The sequence below is a fragment of the Hibiscus syriacus genome, unplaced genomic scaffold (assembly GCF_006381635.1).
Source record: "Hibiscus syriacus cultivar Baekdansim isolate YM2019G1 unplaced genomic scaffold, ASM638163v2 tig00111794_pilon, whole genome shotgun sequence".
Classification (NCBI taxonomy): Eukaryota; Viridiplantae; Streptophyta; class Magnoliopsida; order Malvales; family Malvaceae; genus Hibiscus; species Hibiscus syriacus.
Genome location: NW_024063180.1, coordinates 577,808 through 599,140, shown reverse-complemented (window position 1 = coordinate 599,140; position 21,333 = coordinate 577,808). Strand labels below are relative to the sequence as shown.

Here is a 21,333-nt window from a genome sequence, read left to right as displayed (position 1 = left end):
AAAGAAGTAACTACCCTAAACCCTCTTAATATCATGATCTTTAACTAAAAGAACACCATTGTTGTCCTTAATAAACCTAATGCTACCTAGATCCTTTTTCCTATTTTCCCTGGATTTTGCAAGCCTGAAGATGCCGTTTTATCCTTCCTTGGTGTCTAATCTCTTGTACATTTCCTCGTATGCTTTATCCTTTGCTTTAGCCACTGCTTTCTTAGCTTCCCGATTTGCGTCCTTGTATCTTTGTTTAGCTCTCGATCTTTCTTCGTTGTCATTGCATTGTAGAAACTCCTTGAAGCAAGTTTGTTTTCTCTTCACCTTAGTTTGGACTTCTTCGTTCCACCACCACGATTCTTTATGTTCCTTGACCTTCCCTGTCGACAACCCAAGAGTGTTTTTGCCCACATCTCTAATGGAATTTGCCATATTTTTCCATAACATATCTGCATTATTTAATTTTGTAGTTCCAAAACCTGTATTAGACAAAACCTTACTCCTAAAGTCATCAGCTGTCGCTCCATGTAAGTGCTTCCAAAGGATCCTAGGTTTATCAAGTTTATCCCTCCTATGAGTGCTCCGCCCGCGGCGTACGTGGAATACCAAAACCAACAATCTGTGTTGTGATGCACATGCCTCTTCAGGGAACACCTTACAGTCAATGCAAGACCATCGATCCCGATTTTGAACCAGAATGTAGTCGATTTGGGTACAATATCCCCTGCTATGGAACGTAATCAAGTTCACACCTATCTTTTTAAAGAAGGAGTTAGTGACCACCATATCATGTGCAGTAGAAAATTCAAGCAACGTACGCCCCTCCTCGTTCCTACTACCAAAACCGAAACCCCCATGAACACCGTCGTACCCGTCGGTTGCACTACCTATATTGGCCATTGAAGTCTCCCCCTATGAAAACTCTTTGGTCCTCTGGAATACTCCTAAGTACATCATCTAACTGATTCCAGAAGCAACATTTTTCCCCATCCCCTAGGCCAACGTGTGGGGCGTACACTGAAAGGACATTCACCACTTCCCGCTTCTATAATAACTATAATCATCATGATCCTATCCCGGTATCTACAAACTTCAACTACATTTTCCTTGAGCCTAGAGGATACCAAGATACCCACCCCATTTCTAGCGTTATCTACGCCTGAATACCACAACTTGTACCCATTACACTCTCTGGCGCGAGCCCCTTTCCACCTAGTCTCCTGAATACATGCAAAATCAATTTTCCTATTACTAAGTACGTCAGTCAGCTCCAGCAGCCTAGCATTTAATGTGCCTACATTCAACGAACAAACTCTAAGTCTAGTCTCATTGGCACCACTCTGTCGAGCCCTCTCCCTATACGCCCTATGGGATCTAAAAGAAGGACATGACCTCAAGTAATCATCTATAGCCGAAGCTATGAGGAACTATGAAAACGCTAGAGAATTGAGGGGTACTAAGAAGCCTAGTTAGTTACTTAATAGGATTTTAGGACAAATTAACACTATCTTACTTTTAGACCAACAACAAGAAACCAATGATTGAATTTATATCTTACTTAAATATGTAAAAGTAAAATACAGAGGTCATTATTATCTTTGTATTCAAATTCGAATATGTCAAACAGATTTAACTAATTTAACACCCAAGATCTATAACTTTTAAAACACCAACAGAAAAATTCGAGGGCTTTAATATGGGAAGTGGTGAGATCGAATTTCGGAGTTGCAAAGGTATAGCCAAAGATGTGGTATGGAGCCAGAGATCGTGATATAAACCAGATATATATAACAACAGATAAACAAAAAGCAATAAACCACTCAAAATCCTGCAAGAAATAGTTAAGAAAATTCCAAAATATTATCTACTATGATAACCCAGAACCTGCAAAATTCAAAAATGAAGATATAATAGCAAAACAAAATCGATAAACAAAACAAAACGAAAAACGCTGTATACAAAAGAGCAATTAGAAACAAGAAAAAATAGACTCGACTGAAGAAGCTACAAATTGAAAAGAACATAAACTCAAAATTATATAGTTAGAAGACTATAAATTTTTGATGTTACCAAAGGAGATCTGAAAAGCGAAAGTGGTATAAAGATCTGAAAAGCAAAAGTGAGATGGAGGATTTCCCAAGGAGTTAAAAACCCAAGCGTATTCGCTATAAATCCAAACAATTTACAAAGAGATCGAATGAAATGGATTGACTGCTACTGCCTTTGTAAACTACTACTACGGTTTAGATCTGGAATTACTTGTACCATAACATGATATTACTTGTACCCTCGTCGACATAGGCGAAACTAAAAATTTATCGTAGTGGGTTTAAAATATATTTTCGTTTTCATAAACACAATTTTTTAATTGAGGGGTATAATCATTTTTATCTTTTTCTTAAACATATTATATATATATATATATATATATTTAATATTAATTAATTTTTAAAAAATAATTGACAGAGCCAAAGCTCCCCTTAACTCTCATGAGAAGTTCCGTCACTGTTCGTCATATAAAATATCTCTCCTCCTCACTAAGATTGAAATCTTTAAAATTCGATACACAAATGTTATAGATTCTATGACATGTCTGTTGAACCCAGAACTAAAATAATAATTAGGGATATTAAAATATATCCTATCCGATTGACTTGGCGATCGAACTAAAAAAATTAGGTAATTATCTAAAAAAATTATCCGATCGGGCCAGGTACCAGACCTGATATTTCTTAGGTTGGAACCGGGTCACAAAATTACATTTTTTCGGGTACCCGGTTACTCGACTACCCAGTTACATTCATTATATATATATATATATATATATATATATTATATATTAATATTACATATTTAATTATTAATAAATTTATTTATTAAATTAAACTAATAAAATTAAAAGAAATCCACTCGCCTAACAATTTTGTGTTTAATAATTAATATAATCTTTTGTTTAATAATATAAACGGTATTTTTTAAATTAATAATTTAAAAATGATAAAAAAATTTGGGTACTTGATTACCCAAATTACGGGTACCTGAAAAATCTGGATACCTAATTACCGAGTACTCACAACATTAGAGTTTGAACACATGCCGGCCAATCAACTACCCGAACACCCGGGTACCCAGAATGTCGAATAACCAGAAACTTGGATACCCAAATTTAAACACTCTACTGATAATACAGGGCTCAATATATATTATCAATATCGAAATACCAAAAATTATCGTTTTTCATTATCGAATTAGCACATAACTTGTTATCAATGCTGAATAGAGCAATTAGCTCGTTTTCTCTTATAACATGCCAAATACACAATTTTTTTAAATGTCATTTTCACATATCGTTTCAAATGTTAACATAATCAGATATAGAACAGTATCAAAATTTCATATCAAACTATATATATAAAAAAAAACCCTAATCGAATGCTCACAAACAAAAATCACAATTTAGACATTTTATCATACAAACCTACACATTTGAACATCAAAGCATTCATATAAAATCATAATTTAGACATTTTAATATATTTTTAAAATATATTAATCTCGTTAAATCAGATAAGATTATAAGAATATATTTTTATTAAATATCCAACATTATCGCATTCTAAAAAAATCATACCTAAAACTTTGATTAAGTTAAAATAACACGTGTCAGTCGATCTAAACATTATTAGAAGTCTATTTAAATAGGTAAGTACTTCGTCATCGCTGACGATTACTTCACATAAATTGTATGAAGAAATTCCTACTTGAATCATATTATAAGTCCCAAATTCCACAATTAAAAACGTGGCTCGCCTTTTGAATAGAAAATATGTATATTATAAATATTTGTCAAACACCATGCTGATAACTTTGCGATTAGAAAAATTGAATTCATGTATCTGGTAAACAAGCACGTTTTTTTTATAACCTTTTACTTAAAAATACCTGCCTTAGTGAGTACGCAATGGATGATAATGACTATTTTTTTTATCTTTTATTAAAATAAATTATTTAATTAGATATTTTTTCAATTAAATATTAATATTCAAATCTCATAAATAATTTTATCTAATATATAATTTATTATTTATAATTATATAATTTATTTGTGAGATGTATCAAATTTAAATTTCAAAGATCAAACTTTCGACCATAATAATAATAATTCCTTTGTCCCATTAAATATGTCTAATGTTGATTTTTTTTTAACTTTAACTCATTGTTATTTAAAATTTATTATCATAAAAACAGAAAAAATATTTTAAAAACTTTAAATCAAATAGTTTTTAAATATTTATTTTATAAATTTAATTGTTTAAAATATTTAAAATAATTAAAGTCAAAGTTTAAAATTTTTTACTTTTAAAAATCAATAATTGACACAATTAATGGAACGGAGATAATAATAAATCTACTTAATTATGCATTCTAATAAGATTACATACTAATTTAAACTAAGTATTGAGTCTTGACTTGACAACACATTGTTTAAGGTTTATATAAATATTAGGTACGTAATGATGATTATTTTTTGAAATACGTTATTAATTAACTAATGATTATCGTTTGTTATTGATATGATGCATATTATTTTATTATTTTTAATGATATATTATATGTCGTCATCACTTTTGATGATGTATCATATATCATTGTAACTTTTATTGATATAATATATTATGTCAATAATTAAACATATGTAAAAAGATTTATATCATTAATAAGTATTATTTGTTAATTAATTAATAGTTACATTTAAAAAATGATCATTTTAATAAAAAAAATAAAATTTTGAAGACTAGTAATAAAATTAGGATTGAATCTTGAGCGGAAAATTTTATAAAAATCATAAAAGATTAAATAAAAAATTTGAGGGAAAATGTTTAGTTTTACTAATATTCAACTTGTAAGGACTTAAAATTTAATTAACTCGTTATCCTCTCTCATATAAATTAAAATATTTAAAAAATATAGGGGATAAATTGGTTATTCAAACAAAGAACGTTAAGAATACATTCTGATATTAAATTTAAATTTTTATAAAAATTGAATTTTTATAATTTAAATTTTTTTTATATAATTAATTCAAGTTCGTGAATTTTTATTCGTAGCATATATATGCGGAGAATAAGATTAAACTCCCGCATAATTAAGAAAGTTGAAACGTAACTTTTTTTATTTTATTTGGGAGATGTTATAAACTTATAATTATCTGATTTCTCATTAGTTTACACATAAGTTGTGTTAAGTGGCACAGGAAAAAAATAAAATAAAAGAATATTTTTTTTAAAATCTAGTTTTCTCTTATTGGTCTCTTTCATTACTTTTTTTTTCTGTCCTTATTAATGACAGCGACATCAACTTTAATATTAGTTGTCGACTGTTAATATTTTTATTGTTTTTTTCTTTTTATATCGTATCTTTATTATCTTTTGTTTTTTGAATTTCAATAAGTCATTATGTGTTGTACGTTTTCATATGGTTTTAACATATTTTCTTATATTTTTTTGGCATGTTTTTCAGTTCTTCGGCCATTTTTTAATTTATCTTTTTTCTAAAGGTTGATTTGACATCACTATGATGAGCAAGATAGCGTTTATATGATATCTTGTTGATCATTCTAGCTTTGGACCCTCTAATTGGATTTAGATACCCAATTTGCATTCGTAGATAGCTTTTCACGTCGATCGAGTCTGATATGTGATTTGTCCGTGGCCTTTCAATAGCTTGATCCTCTTTTGTAGTTCGTTTGCCAATGCGATCTTATCTGTTTGTATATATCTTTATTCGAGTATATATATATATGATTTTTTCTAACTAGCAAATTTAAATAAAATCATTTTCTAATGTTATACTATTGAATAATATATTTTTATTTGAATATAATTATATTTTAACATTAAATCAATTACTAAATATTAGTATAAAAACTATGAAAAATATTTGAAGTAATCAAGTAATGTTGAGGAGTGCTTAAAATAATATCCCTTAGAAGAATCTTAGGTTATGTCATTCTTTATTTGATTTATACATCCAATATCAAAATCTACATAAATTTGAATCATAATCTATTAAAAGTTGGATCATCAGAATTCAATTCATATTAAAAGTAAATATATTTTATTATTTAGTAATTCAAATGTTTAAATCTAAAACTCTCATTCACATAAATATTTCGAAATTAGAAAATGGATATAGAAGGATGTCTATTTGTATTTGCTACAAATATACAACAAATAATAATTTTAATACATAAGTCTGTAAATTATCTGAATTTACAATACCAAAATTCACGTCCAAAGCTGCAATTTAAAAGGGTAGACTGCATATTAGTACTTAAATTATTATTTTTATTCATTTTTTATATCTAAACTTTATTTTCTTTTCAAAATCACATTGATCGTTTTGTTTAGGTTTCATTTTGATACCTATCATTAATTTTTTAACGGTAGGGTACTGACTTGAGACATAAGCTAAATGTTAAGTATGATTTTGAAAAAGAATAAAATTTGGATACAAAAGTGAAACAAAAATAATAATTTAAGTACTAAATGTTTAGTTTACCCTATTACCATCCCCATCCGTCCCAGCTTTCATATATTCTAGAGTTGTATAAAAGATTACTCTAATGAGTTTGTATTTCATGTAAATTTATACGTTGACAGTAAATCATTCTTAATCATCTTGTTAAAAATCTTAATTTTTTTATAGAAGGAACTAATTTTATTTAAAATAGGAAATATCTTAAATTACAATAAAGATTTACAATCACAATCGTTAATTATGCATATGATTACGAAAATTTACTATAATTATTGAAACAAAACTAGCAACTAAAGATCACATAAAGACCATACAAGAAAAGATTAAATCTAATCAAGAAACTCGAACAAAGATAGATACAAATAGATCTGGTAGTATCAGCAAACGAAGCACAAAAAGAGATAAAGCTATTGAAAGACCACTAACAAACCGGAAATCAAACTCGAGCGACGTGAAATATTATCCTAAAAACCTTCAAAATTAATGAATGTAATTAACTTTTAACGCATTAAATCACTAATTTACTGTGCATCTAATATATATATTATTAAACGTAAATCATAGTTTAACACCTTCCTCAATCATCACTCCACTTCGATAATTTTCGCCATTTATCTTTAGTTATGTTCTTAAAAGTTTACACGTTTAATTAATTAAATTTAATTTGACTAATATTATTATCGAATAATATGTAAAAAGATGTGAGATCGAATATATTTAAGCGTTCATCCGAAGAATGTAATACTCTTCCTATAAATACCATTGGTAGTGAGTGGTTTCAATATCATAAGCACACATCGATCGAGTTTAAGTAACCATGGCAGCAAAATCAAACGTAGAAGACCAGCATAGCTTAATCAGCTCTTTTTCAGTTCAAGAGCTTGTCAAAGAGCCGATGAAAACAATACCACAACAGTATGTTCGTTTAGATCACCGGAAACGGGATCCCTCCCCTACGGTGCTCGTCACACCCAAACGCTCCCGATCATCGACCTGAATCAACTGGTTTCCAGAAAAGATTCTGGTCTCGAACTTGAAAAATTGCACTCCACTTGCAGACACTGGGGTTTCTTTCAGGTAAAAAGACACGCACATATACATACATACATACATGTAACATACAGATAAACATGCATGTGATGATGATATGCATGAAATTAAAAATTTCTTAGTATGTGAAATTTATTTGATTAGAACAAAAAGACAAGTTGGTTTTGCATGATTTGCAGTTGGTGAACCATGGGGTTAACAGTTGGATACTGGAGAAGGTGAAACAAGAAATTGAAGTATTCTATAAGCTACCGTTGGAGGAGAAGATGAAGTTCAAGATAAGGGAAGGTGATACCGAAGGGTATGGTAATATAGAGAGAACCGGCGGTAAATTTGATTGGGCTGATAGGTTTTATATGAGGACCAACCCTATCCACAAACGAATGCCTCGTCTATTCCCTGAGCTCCCTTCATCCTTGAGGTTTCTCAATATTTCCATTTCTTCTTGTTTTCAGTTATATATATATATTCTACCATGTAAAGTTAAAGAGATAATTAAAACTCTCCTTTTAGTTATTCTCTACCTCGAACCATTAACGTCGATCTCCACCTAAATTAAATGAATAAACTGCTAAAAATCATTTCAATCCATTATATATATATATGTTTACCTCTTTTGGACCTCCTATGGAGAGAGCACTTCCTCTTCCATACAAATATCGTCCCTCGACAAGATTATTGGTGGACCCACGTGATTGATTAGAACTAAACATGTTACTTATATTTACTATTAGTTATTATAATCCTAGACCTAACACTAATACTAATAGTTACTATATAAGTCATCATATAAAGTTGAAGTCATTTGAAATCTCTCATTAGATATTATCTACCTCTTTAATTATACAATGTAATTTTTATTAAATTTTACATAGATTTAAGATTGTATGATAAGTGAAAATAGACAGTTGAAATTAACTTCTTTTATCTTTTTTTTAATGAATATTTTCTCATTTCTTATAATTAATCTCAACCGTCTATTTTTAATATCCAAATGTCATAAATATGTGTAAAACTAAAAAAAATTACACTATATAATTGGATCCTATACGCATATATATAGTGCAATACCCTTCCTATGCAATAATTATTTTCTTTTTACATGTGAAGAAATACCTTGGAATCCTACATCGTGGAACTGCAAAACCTTGGCAAGAAGCTTCTGAGTTTAATGGCGAAAGCATTGAAAATGGATGAAAAAGAGATGATGGAATATTTTGAGGACGGCATGCAATCTTTGAGGATGACATACTATCGCCATGTCCGCAACCGGAGCTGGTAATGGGCGTCACGCCTCACTCCGATGCCACTCTTATCACCATTCTCCACCAACTTAACGGCGTCGACGGCCTTCACATCCACAAGGACGGCGTTTGGTTCCCCTTTAGCTTCCTCCCTGATGCCCTTGTTGTCAATGTAGGAGACATTCTAGAGGTTGATAACATCTCTCTCACACTTTTTATATGATGTATTATAGGGTAAACTACCTATTTGGTCTCCCAGTTATTTTTGTATTTCTGTTTTGGTCACTTAACTATTTTTTTTGAATTTTCGTTTTCCGCCTATAAAATGTTTCGTCATTTAACTATTTCATGTATTGCAGATCTTTAGCAATGGAGTGTACCGTAGCATAGAGCACAAGGTGGTACCAAATGCAGAGAAAGAGAGGATGTCAGTAGCCTTTTTTGTGAACCCTAAACTTGAAGCAGATGTCGGGCCATCGCCGAGCTTGATGAACCCTCATAATCCTCCATTGTTCAAAAGGGTTAGCCTGGACCGATACATTAAAGGCTTCTTCTCCCAAATGCTCAATGGGAAATCATATCTGCAACATATGAGGATCGATTGTGATGGAGACGACAACTCTGCTTGATGAAACTCCAAAACTATTTACTATTTTTATACGTAAAATATGGTGTGTGGTGTGAAAATAAATGCAGCTTTGATGTTATATACATGAGACGTGAGCCCTGCTGCTAATATATGAGTATCTGTGTGCGTACTGCATGATGAATAAGATGTGTTAAAAAGTGTGTATTTTGTGTGTATTTGACCATGTATAATACATGTATAATAAAAGCTTTCGACAGTGGTTTGAATAGTACTAAATTTTGTTGATGGAGTTGGAGTTGGAAATAGATGGTTAAATATATATGATAGGAAGAACAAGTTGTGGTCATAGTTGACTAAAGAAGCTTCAATTTAAAGATATAATATTATTGACTTTTCTAGCTGTAATTTGGTGGGGTGGGATTGAGAATGATTTGTGGGTAATTAATTCTTTCCTACAAAATGAAATAATTTAATTGCAAAGGTTATTTAGACGAGAAATTCACCTAACAAATTTACCTATTTTGATATCACGATAGAATAATAATAATTTACTAACAATTATGATCTAGTGATGCACTCAGCTAATTATATAAGTTAGAATTCGAATTCTAATATTATGAACGGAATAAGCTAGATTCAAAATGTTATTCTCACGATATGTTTATGCCGTTATCAATTTGATAAAATTGAAAAATAAATAAATTTTAAGTTACTTAAATTAAGTTATTCAAGTTTTTGGATTAACTCGTATAAAATTTTCAACTTTTTTTGAAGAGAAAAGAATTTTCTTTTTTTCTTTCTTAACGTCCGGGGTGTATTAACTGCCTTTTTAATATCTTTTGAACGATGAATTTAATTTAACGCAAATGTAAACTGCGTTACATATACTTAAAAAAAGTACATAAAATTAGAGCAAATGAGAAACTATATATAGAACCATGAATCCAATAACATTTCATCCATAAAAAAATAAGAAGAAAAAAAGAAAATGTAAGTAGTGGCATGTACATGGATGCTACTTTTCATGTGCCTTTTGGGGCATCGTCTCATAGGTTACGGAGAAGCCGATGAGGTTCAAGCCCTCGATAATTTCCTTAACTCTCGCTTGTCGAAAAAATCATCTCCAAACTTTCTAAGCTCTCGCTTGTCAAAAAAACCATCTCCGGTGATGCGTTTTTCGGCACTGTTTGATGTAAACATCGATAGCATCCTGCCTCAAGATGGATCCATCCAGTCCAATAAAATCAGTGCGTTGCCGGGACAACCCGACAGTGTCAATTTTAACCATTATTCGGGATATGTCACTGTTGATTCCAAGCCGTAGAGCTCTTTTCTACTATTTTGCCGAGTCCCCCGTGAACTCTTCCACAAATCCTTTGGTTTTATGGTTCAATTGAGGTACAGTTCATTAATTATTCGTCCGGTTTACATCCCGCTTGGTTGATCTGATTTCGGGAAATTTCAGGACCGGCATGTTCTTCGTTGATCGGCGCGATTAAGGAATTAGGCCCTTTCAGAGTAAACAACGACAACAAGACACTTTTTCGCAACAATTATGCATGGAACAATGGTCCACTTCCTCATCAACTGGCTTGAGAGATTCCCTCAGAGTATAAAACCCGAGATTTGTACATTACCGGTGAGAGTTACGCTGGCCACTATGCGCCTCACCTTGCGAAAATTATTCTTCATAAAAATAAGAAATCAAATCCGACATTAATTAACCTTAAAGGCATTGCGGTACGTTCGAATCAATATTTACTACTCTAACCTTCTTACTTTTTAAATAATATTCTTTGACGTATATTCAAATATATTTTCAGATCGGGAATGGTTGGATTGATGATTGTATAGATTATTTAGGCCGATATGATTATTTATGGACACACGCCTTGAATTCATATGAAACCAACAAAGAAATCCACACCTATTGTCATTTTCTCAATGATATAGTTTCAGAACAATGTTTTAACTTCGTTAACAAATCCGGTATTGAGCATGATAATATTGATCGGTACAACATTTATGCCCCCACGTTGTAAACTCAATTCTTCTTCGTCGATAAAAATCTCATCCGATCCGGTAAGACAATGCATATAAACCCGGACGTGAAATATATGATCTCTTAAAAGTAACATGAACCAATTTTATAATCATATGATTCTCATTTCAGGTAAACAGTTTCGATCCATGCTCGAACCACTATATGCTATCTTATTTGAATAGAGCAGACCTTCAGACAGCTCTCCATGCAAAGGTTTCAGCGTGGTGTCACGGACTTAATCGCTCAATAAGCCTCGTGCGGCCTTAGCTCCTTTTCGCCCCTTGCGATAGCTAAGTCAGCCTCACTCGAACTCGTGCTAGAGAAAGGATTGGCAAGGAAACAAAGAAGAAAGGAAAGAACTTAGAGAGAAAGCTTGTTGAATGCTTGAATGCCTACAACTCTTCGATGCTTTACAAATGAGGATTCTACACCTATTTATAGCATCCCACCTCCTCAATGGACGGTGGAGATTGATTTGATCCTACGGTAGGGAGAGATTCTCTAGAATTCTCCATTATTTCCTACCTAACATGGAAGACTCTAGAATGCTTCTAGAATATGTACAAGTCTTGAGTGTTCTAGAATAATCTACACTATTCTATCAACCTCCAAGACCAAATGTGGCCCAATATAGCCAAAATAGCCCAAAGTGTGGGGAAAAGGCCCAATTTCGTGACATTCTCCCCCACCTATTCTGGCGTCGTCCTCGTCGCCTCGTACGCTTTGAGATGTTCTTCGAACTGCCACAAGTCTTCAGCTAGCTCCCATGTTGCCTCGGACTCTGGTAGTCCTTTCCACTTGATTAAATACTCGGTACGCGGTGGGACTCCTCTCTTGCGGACCGTCCTGCTTGTGAGCACCGTTTCCACCTCTTTGTCATAAGACTTGGTTACTACGGGAGGTGCTCGATGCGAATACCCTCGGCTTGGGTCTTCCTTGTCGGCATGATATGGCTTGAGCATACTTACATGGAAGACCGGATGAATCTTAAGTGTACTTGGCAAGTCTAAGCGATAAGACACTTTTCCCACCTTGGCAAGTACTTGGAATGGTCCCTCGTATCTCCGTATTAGTCCTTTGTGAACGCTTCGGAGGGCTTTAAATTGTTGTGGCAAAAGCTTCACAAAGACTAGGTCTCCAACGGAGAACTCTCGATGTCGCCTCTTTTCGTCCGCCCATATTTTCATCTTCTTTCGTGCTTTCTCCAGACATGCGCGGGCGATGTCGGCGTTCTCCTCCCATGACTTAGCCATCTTGGCGGCCCCGGGACTCTTACCCTCGTCAAGTGGCATTGTCAATGTGTGCGGCATGAGCGGTTGTTGTCCGGTCGCAAGCTCGAACGGACTCCGACCTGTGGCTTCACTTCGCTGCAAGTTATAAGAGAATTGGGCGACGTCTAGCAATTTAGCCCAATCTCGCTGGTTAGCACTCACAAAGTGCCGCAAATAACACTCCAACAAGGAGTTCACCCGTTCAGTCTGCCCATCAGTTTGAGGGTGAAAGCTTGTGGAGAAATTTAACTCGGTGCCAAGGAGCTTGAACAATTCCGTCCAAAGGCGTCCGATAAATCGAGGGTCTCGATCACTGATGATGCTCCTTGGTAGGCCCCAATGCTTCACGACATTCTTGAAGAATACTCGCGTGGCCTCCTCCGCAGTGTAATCCTTGGGGCATGGTATGAAAGTCCCATACTTAGAAAATCGGTCCACGACGACCATGATCGAACCGTATCCCTCGGACTTGGGTAATGCACTAATGAAATCCAAGGTGATCGCATCCCAAGGTCTTTGGGGAACTGGTAAAGGTTCCAGTAATCCCGTCGGCTGTCGGTTCTCCACTTTGTCTTGTTGGCACACAAGACAAGTCTTCACGTAAAGCTCCACGCTATCCTTCATATGGGGCCAATAGTATGCTGTCTCTAGCAATGCCATAGTGCGCTTTTGACCCGGATGACCAGCCCACTTGGTGTCGTGACACTCTTTGACAAGATCTCGCCTTAAGTTGTCCCACTTTGGAACATAGATTCGTCGTCCCTTGGTGTAGAGTAGACCGTCTTCTACCCAAAACCGTTGGGTTTTGCCATCGCTAGCCAGCTTTACTAATTCTCTTGCCATTGGATCTTGCTCAAGGCCCTCCTTGATGCGCTCCAACACGGTTCCCTTGGCTAGAGAAATCTCAGCGAGCTCCGCCTTTCGACTTAAGGCATCGGCTACAACGTTGGCTTTGCCCGGCTTATATTCCAACGTGTAGTCGAACTCGGCTAGGAAGTCTTGCCACCTAGCTTGTTTTGGTGATAGCTTCTTCTGGGTTTGAAAGTAACTCGTCGCTTGTCGGTCTTGATGGTGAAGTGCGCGCCGAGTAAGTAATGTCTCCATACCCGCAAGCAATGGATGATGGCTGTCATCTCCTTCTCTTGCACCGTGTACCGCCTCTCGGTGTCATTCAGCTTGCGGCTCTCAAATGCTATCGGATGCCCCTCTTGCATTAATACTCCCCCGATTGCGAAGTCGGATGCATCGGTATGCACCTCGAACGGCATGGTAAAGTCGGGTAAGGCCAAGACAGGTTCTTGGCTAACTGATGCCTTCAGGTTCTCAAAGGCCTTCTGACATTGTTCGGACCACTCCCATGCCTTCCCCTTCTTGAGTAGGTCCGTCAATGGTGATGCTCGCACTGAGTAGCCCTGTATAAACCGGCGATAATAATTTACTAGACCAAGGAAGGACCTCATCTCACTTACCTTGGTCGGCGGCTCCCACTCGGTTATGGCCTTGATTTTGTTCCTGTCCATTAATAGCTTCCCGTGACCGATTACATGTCCAAGGAAGTGTACTTCCTCGGTGGCAAACGTGCATTTTTCCTTCTTGACGTACAGCTCGTTTTCTCGAAGTATCTTGAACACAATCCTCAAGTGGTCTACATGTTCTTCGATGGAATTATTGTATACCACGATATCGTCCAAGTACACCACCATGAACTGGTCCAAGTACGGTTGGAAGAGCTTGTTCATGAGCGTGCAAAACGTCGCCGGTGCATTGGTTAGACCAAAGGGCATGACCAACCACTCGTACGATCCGTATCGGGTGATGCATGCAGTCTTTGGCTCGTCGCCTTCTGCTATTCGAACTTGGTAGTAGCCTTTTTGCAAGTCCATCTTCGTGTACACCTTGGCTCCTCCAAGTCTGTCAAATAAATTGGTAATCAAAGGGATCGGGTAGCGATTTTTAATGGTTACCTTGTTAAGTGCCCGGTAATCGACGCACATGCGCAATGACCCATCGTGCTTCTTTTGGAAGAGTACCGGTACGCCATACGGTGCCTTCGAAGGTCGAATCATTCCCATATCTACTAGCTCCTTGAGTTGCCTTCGAAGTTCCTCAAGTTCGGGTGGGGCCATTCGGTAGGGTGCCAGGGCAGGCGGCTTGGCACCGGGTTCCAACTCGATCTTGTGATCCACCTCACGCCTTGGGGGAAGTTTATTTGGTAACTCGGGCGGCATCACGTCCTTGTTTTCCTCTAGGACTTCACGGATGATCAATGGTAGGTCATCCGTTTTCTCGATCTCGTCATCTTCCTTTAGCATGGCCAAGTAAGTAATGTCCCCTTTCTTGATGCCTTTACCAAGTTGTATGGCCGAGAGTTGTGTGGCATCTCGACCTTTCTCTTTCGGTGCCTCGACCGTGGGGATCATGCAAGGAGATCCTTTCTCCAAGATACAAACAGAACTAAAAGAAGGCATAGGGATAGCGGTTACCTGTCGGAGAAAGTCTAACCCCAAAACGACTTTAAAGTCATCCATGGGAATGACAGAAAAGTTCACTTGGCCCTTCCAAGTGCCTAAGCGTAGCTCGACCCCTCGTGTCACGCCATGGAGTGGTACAGCTTGTGTGTTTACCGTCTTGAGCCATCCTGTGCTCCCAGTGTATTTTAGGCCCAAACGGTTGGCTTCGTCTTTGGACACGAAATTGTGAGTAGCTCCCGTGTCCACCATGGCTCTTGTCGACTTCTCGTTGATCACCGCTTCCACATACATGAGCCCATTACTCGATGTTGGTGTCAATGGCTTGGCCTTCAAGGCGTTTAGAACTTGGAGTGACCCCATCTCGGCTTGAGACTCTGTGTCTTGACGATCGACGATAGCAGACAATGAACCAAGTTTGGGACAGCTACTCATCGGATGTGGTCCTTTACACAAGAAGCATCCTCCTTTGGGAACGAAGGCCTTTTTCTTCTCTTCATAGTCCCTTCGGCCCGGACGTCGATCACGATCTCCCTCTTTAGTTTGTGGCATTCGGTGATCTCGGTCTCGGTTGCCTTGGTAATTCTCCCGCCGTTCTCCCCCACCTTTGGCTGGATACTTATCTTTATTTTTCGTTGCATTGGTGTGGGAGTAGGGTTGGAAGTCGACAAGTGACTCGGCGATGGCAATGGCCTCATCAACCGTTTTAATGTCCCGACGGTGCATCTCTTGCTTGGCCCATCCTTGTAGTCCGTCAATGAAGTAGAACAAGAGATCTTCTTCGGACATATTAGGAATTTGAAGCATAAGGGTTGTGAATTCTTTCACATAGTCCCGCATGATACCCCGTTGCTTCAACTCCCGTAATTTCTTGCGGGCCTCGTAGACCACATTCTCGGGATAGAAGTGCTTCTTGAGTTCTTTCTTGAACTCATCCCACGTATCTACCCGACAAGCTCCTCGCTCAATGTCGGCATGTTTCCTACGCCACCATAACATAGCAGTATCGGAAAGATATAAGGCAGCGGTCTTTACCTTGGCGGCCTCGTCGTTAAGGCCGATTCCCTCAAAGTATTGCTCCATCCGCCATAGGTAGTTTTCGACTTCCTTGGCGTCCCTTGCCCCGTTGAACCCTTGTGGCTTGGGGCACTCGACCCTCGGGGTGGAGACATGGTTAGCGCTCCCGCTAACGGCGGCTCTCTTGCAGAGCGTCAAGTCCTCCCGCATCCCCTCGATGCTTTCACGGACGGCTTGGATCATATCCTCTAGCTGTATGAACCGAGCTTCCACCTCGTTGTTGGTCTCTTCGGCATTTCCTTTGATTGTGTCAACTTGCTCCAAGACATGGTCCTCCAACGTCTTGAAGTCGTGCTGGACCCTTTCCAGCTTCTCGCCAAACTCTGCCACCATCGGTTCTATGGAAGTGCTCTCGCGGGCCTTACTTTGGTCCCTCTTCTTATTCTTGTTGGTGGGTGCTGCTTCTCTTCCACGTTCCTCAGCAACAATCGACTCGTTCGAATTTCCGGCCATTCCTACAATACATGTGCACGATATTGACGCTTTTACTGGCTCTGATACCAACTGTCACGGACTTAATCGCTCAATAAGCCTCGTGCGGCCTTAGCTCCTTTTCGCCCCTTGCGATAGCTAAGTCAGCCTCACTCGAACTCGTGCTAGAGAAAGGATTGGCAAGGAAACAAAGAAGAAAGGAAAGAAATTAGAGAGAAAGCTTGTTGAATGCTTGAATGCCTACAACTCTTCGATGCTTTACAAATGAGGATTCTACACCTATTTATAGCATCCCACCTCCTCAATGGACGGTGGAGATTGATTTGATCCTACGGTAGGGAGAGATTCTCTAGAATTCTCCATTATTTCCTACCTAACATGGAAGACTCTAGAATGCTTCTAGAATATGTACAAGTCTTGAGTGTTCTAGAATAATCTACACTATTCTATCAACCTCCAAGACCAAATGTGGCCCAATATAGCCAAAATAGCCCAAAGTGTGGGGAAAAGGCCCAATTTCGTGACAGTGGGCTCTATGTAAGTAATTGTACCCATCATCTTGCTTCTGTGTCGTGAATTATAATTAAAGTAAATCTAAACGTAACCATATTATATATATTCTATCACTCAGACGCTCTATTTATCGTGGCTGGACTGATAGTCCTGCAACTATCTTACCCATCATCAAGAATCTCATGGTAAATGGCATCAGGATTTTGTTATATAGGTATAACCCCAATTGTTTTTCCCATTCGGTTCATATAATCGTTTTTAAAAACGACATTTGATGAATTTGGAATTCGATTGTTTTGCAGCGGTGACTTGGATTCGACTATTCCCGTTACATCGACCAGATATGCCATAAAGAAACTCAAGCTTCCCATCAAGACTGCTTGGCGTCCATGGTCCACGGATGAGGAGGCAAGAACAAAACCAAAACACCAATATTTCGTGTTAAATAGAGTGTTCAAATCTTGTATTGTAACATTTTTTCTTGAAATTATCGATTCAAAACAATCAGGTGGGAGGATATGTGGTGGAATATGACGGTCTGACATTTGTGACGGTGAGAGGCGCCGGTCGTTTAGTCCCGAGCTACCAACCGGCTCGTGCTCTTACCATGATTTCCTCATTCCTCGGAGGAGCTTAGCCTCCACCAGTATCAATTCAGAACAAGATCAGAAAATGATTATGTTGATCTCGTTTATAGTTTTTCAACTAATAATTACGTGTACGAGTCGAAAATGCAATATCCATTGATCAATCGTTTTCCTTAAAAGCATCAAAGAGAACAAATGAACTTCTAATGAAAAAATAATAATACAAGGAAATAGTTAAAAAATTCAGCCAAATAATTAAAAAGGAAATACATAAAAAGTTTAACCAAATAACTTGAAAAATAAAAGATATATACTACCATCACTATTGGAGGCTAAAGATAAGCATTATTAACACTAATATAAAATTGAATATAAATATGACATTATATTTGTTAGAAGCGTTGGTGGGCACTCGATCAACTTAATAACTAGTATAATATCATTGATACGAAACCCAAGTACAACACGATTAAAACAAAAATGACACTAGCTTCAACTAGTTTACAAACAGAACTCCACTAAAAAAAGCTTTGCTAAGATTCACTATCTCGTATTTTTTTCTTTCTCTCAACGTAACCCCCTAGACCCGACCTATGCGTTACGACCAGATCTAGAGGATTACGATAAAAAAAAATCCAAAACATTTTTCGATAACTTAAATTCCAAATTATAATTAAGCATCTTTAATAATGTAATTGATAGCAACGAAGCAAATCTAAAATCAATAACAAAAACAATATGAGTCATAATCCAACATTTTCAAAATATAGGCACTTGTCACCCAAATTAAATGCAGCTCGAAAGATAAAAACATTACAACAAAAAGTATTATACGAATGTGTCGATCCTCCAAGTGCCTGGTACGGGTCGCCTATCCAAAATATTTGAAAGAGAAAAGTTTGAGAGAATGAGCTAGTGAGCTCAATGTGCTCCAACAGTGTAGAAATAAAACATACAGTTAAGTTTTTAAAATCAATTCAAATCAAAGTTATTAAAATAACAGTGGAGTTTTTAGTTTAAAATTTCAGTATCACCCTCCAAACGAACACCATATGCAATTTCCTAGAACTGTATCCATAAGGACTTACCCTAGGCCTGAAGGGCGTAGGTGCCAACCTAAGGGAGAACCTTGGGTCCATAAGGTCTTACTCTAGTCGAAGCATAGGTGCCCACCTGAAGGGAGTGCCCTCAGGCCCATAAGGACTTACCTTATGCACATAGTAGAGGAGCCACCCTAAGGGGGTACCTTAGGGTCCATAAGGTCTTACCACTAGGCCCATTAGGCTCAAGAGCCCACCCAAGAGTCACCTTAGGTCCATAAGGAATTACCAGCTCGATCGATCTAAACCTATATAAGGAATTACCAATTTGACTGAGCTGAACCTTCAGAGACTTCATACTTAATCTTAGAGTACCCCAGAAAAAAAAATATTTTTCATACAGTAATCAGTGGTAGCAGGAAATCAGAGTTCAGACATATTTATTTATCAGTAAAAACAGTAAGTAGAGAACATGAATCAGACAATCAATCTTACTTTAGTAAATCAGAAATCAGACTTTAAATCAGATAAATCATACGAAATCAAGTCAAACAAATAGTCACATTATAAAGAAGATAAAGCAGTCATGTGCACATGATTTTTCAAATAGATATTTAAAACAGGTATATGGCACACAAGGAACACGCCTCGCAAAATGAAACTGTTTGGTAGATCTAACGAGCACCGGCTTCGCTACGCTCTTCTGCTGAACGAGAACCTAGGTTATATCAAAATAGGATTATAATCGGAATAATAATTTAAACTGAATATTTGATAGGTTTATATAACTATACGAGTATTCACGGGCTCTCGCAGAAGAGCGGATCGAGAGGACTTGGGTCGAGCAGGCGAACGGTCAGGAGATCCATGAGTACCTTAACTATTCGATAACATTAATTAGTCATTGATCCTTAAGTAAAATTTGATGCTCTGAAATAAATACTTAATTTACATATACACATTTGGGTTTGACTATCAAATCAAAGGATTTCGGGTTTGAATTTAGCAAAACAAACTTTGGATTTGGACTTACTACGTTGAAAAACATAAAATATGACTTTTCATAAAATTTGACTTTTGGGTCAAAGTCAACGGTCAACTCTGGTTAAAGTCAACGGGTTAGGTCAAGTCAATGGGTCGGGTCAAAGTTAACGGTTCAGTCCGATTCAGGTTGAGTTAGATCGGTTTGGGTTGACTCAGTTTGGTCCGAGTTGACTCAGACAAGTTCAAATCGGGTTGGGCCGATCCAGACCGACTGAACCGATCTAAAAGGTTCCCTGGAGCATGGGAGAGCCCCACACGCACATGAAGTCACATGGCTGCGTGTGCGGTGGACAAAACTTCAGTGGAGACGACCCGACTATCCCTGAAGCATCATTTCAACATCATAAACCACAACAAGCTAATATTCAACCCAAAACTGTGTCAATTTAACCAAAAATAAAATCGAGCTTACCAACGCCGGTGGTTGATGAAAACGATGATGATGGGCAATAAACCTGGTCGGGTTTTGGTCGCACAGAGCTGAGAAGTCCAGTGGTTGGGGCGATGAGGCAAGTTGACGAACGAGGTGGCCGATATCAAAGCAAAATCAACGTGGTGGGATGGGGGTTTTGAAGGACTTTCAAATCTTCGATCTGCGGCGTTTATGACCGATTCTGGTGAGTGGAAGGTCAGGGCTGAGTTGTCGTAGGATTTTGGTTTGACCGGTGGCGACGGAGCGCAATAATGGCGGTTGGATCAGAGCGAATTATGGAGGAGAGGCGATGGCTAGAGTAAATTTAGGGGAATTGGGGTTGATTCCCAAACCGGGGGGTTTCTGGTTTGGGTAATTTAAACCCAAAAAATAAAACAAGATATACATTTTATTATTTTAAACACAAATAGTGACCTAGGTCGATCGCTAGGGGCATGGCCAGCCATACCCTAAGTCACGGGTTCAAGTATGGCCATCCCCCTATCTCCTTTTTTTATTTTTGTTGACAGATAAGTTCTTGTAAATTATAGGAATGGTCCCTAAATTTCATAAAATTTCAAATTTAGCTCATAAGTTTTTAAAAAATCATTTTATTCCAGAAAAACAATTAATTAATTTTAAATAAATTTCAAATAAATTTTGGGGTGTGACAATTCTCATCCCTTAAAAGAATTTCATCCTCAAAATTCACCAGAGTTAGACAAGAAATAGAACCTGGATCTCTAATAATTCTTCCAGAGAACAAAGATTAATTACCCTATTGAAAATAACAGAGAAATGTGTTAGACTCAGAGCGAAAAAAGAGTCTCAGTACCTTAAATCAAAAGTCTGAAGGGTCCCAACATACGAAACTTGGGTATTGAAAGGGTGTTGTTAGAGATACATGGAAAGAAACAAAAAATAACAATAAATATACCTGCAGAAGTCCCTGGCTCATCTCGATCACCAGAACATCGAGTAGCGTAGACAAGGGCAGGTTATCGAGCCTTAGAAACAGTTGGTCCTCTACT

The 21,333-nt window shown here is 37.0% G+C and overlaps 2 pseudogenes; both read left to right on the top strand.

Annotated features, from left to right (window-relative positions):
• Positions 1–7,332: 7,332 nt before the first annotated feature.
• LOC120170807 lies at positions 7,333–9,542 on the top strand (annotated as a pseudogene).
• A 156-nt stretch (positions 9,543–9,698) lies between these two features.
• On the top strand, positions 9,699–17,895 carry LOC120170827 (annotated as a pseudogene).
• The last annotated feature ends 3,438 nt before the right edge of the window (positions 17,896–21,333 follow it).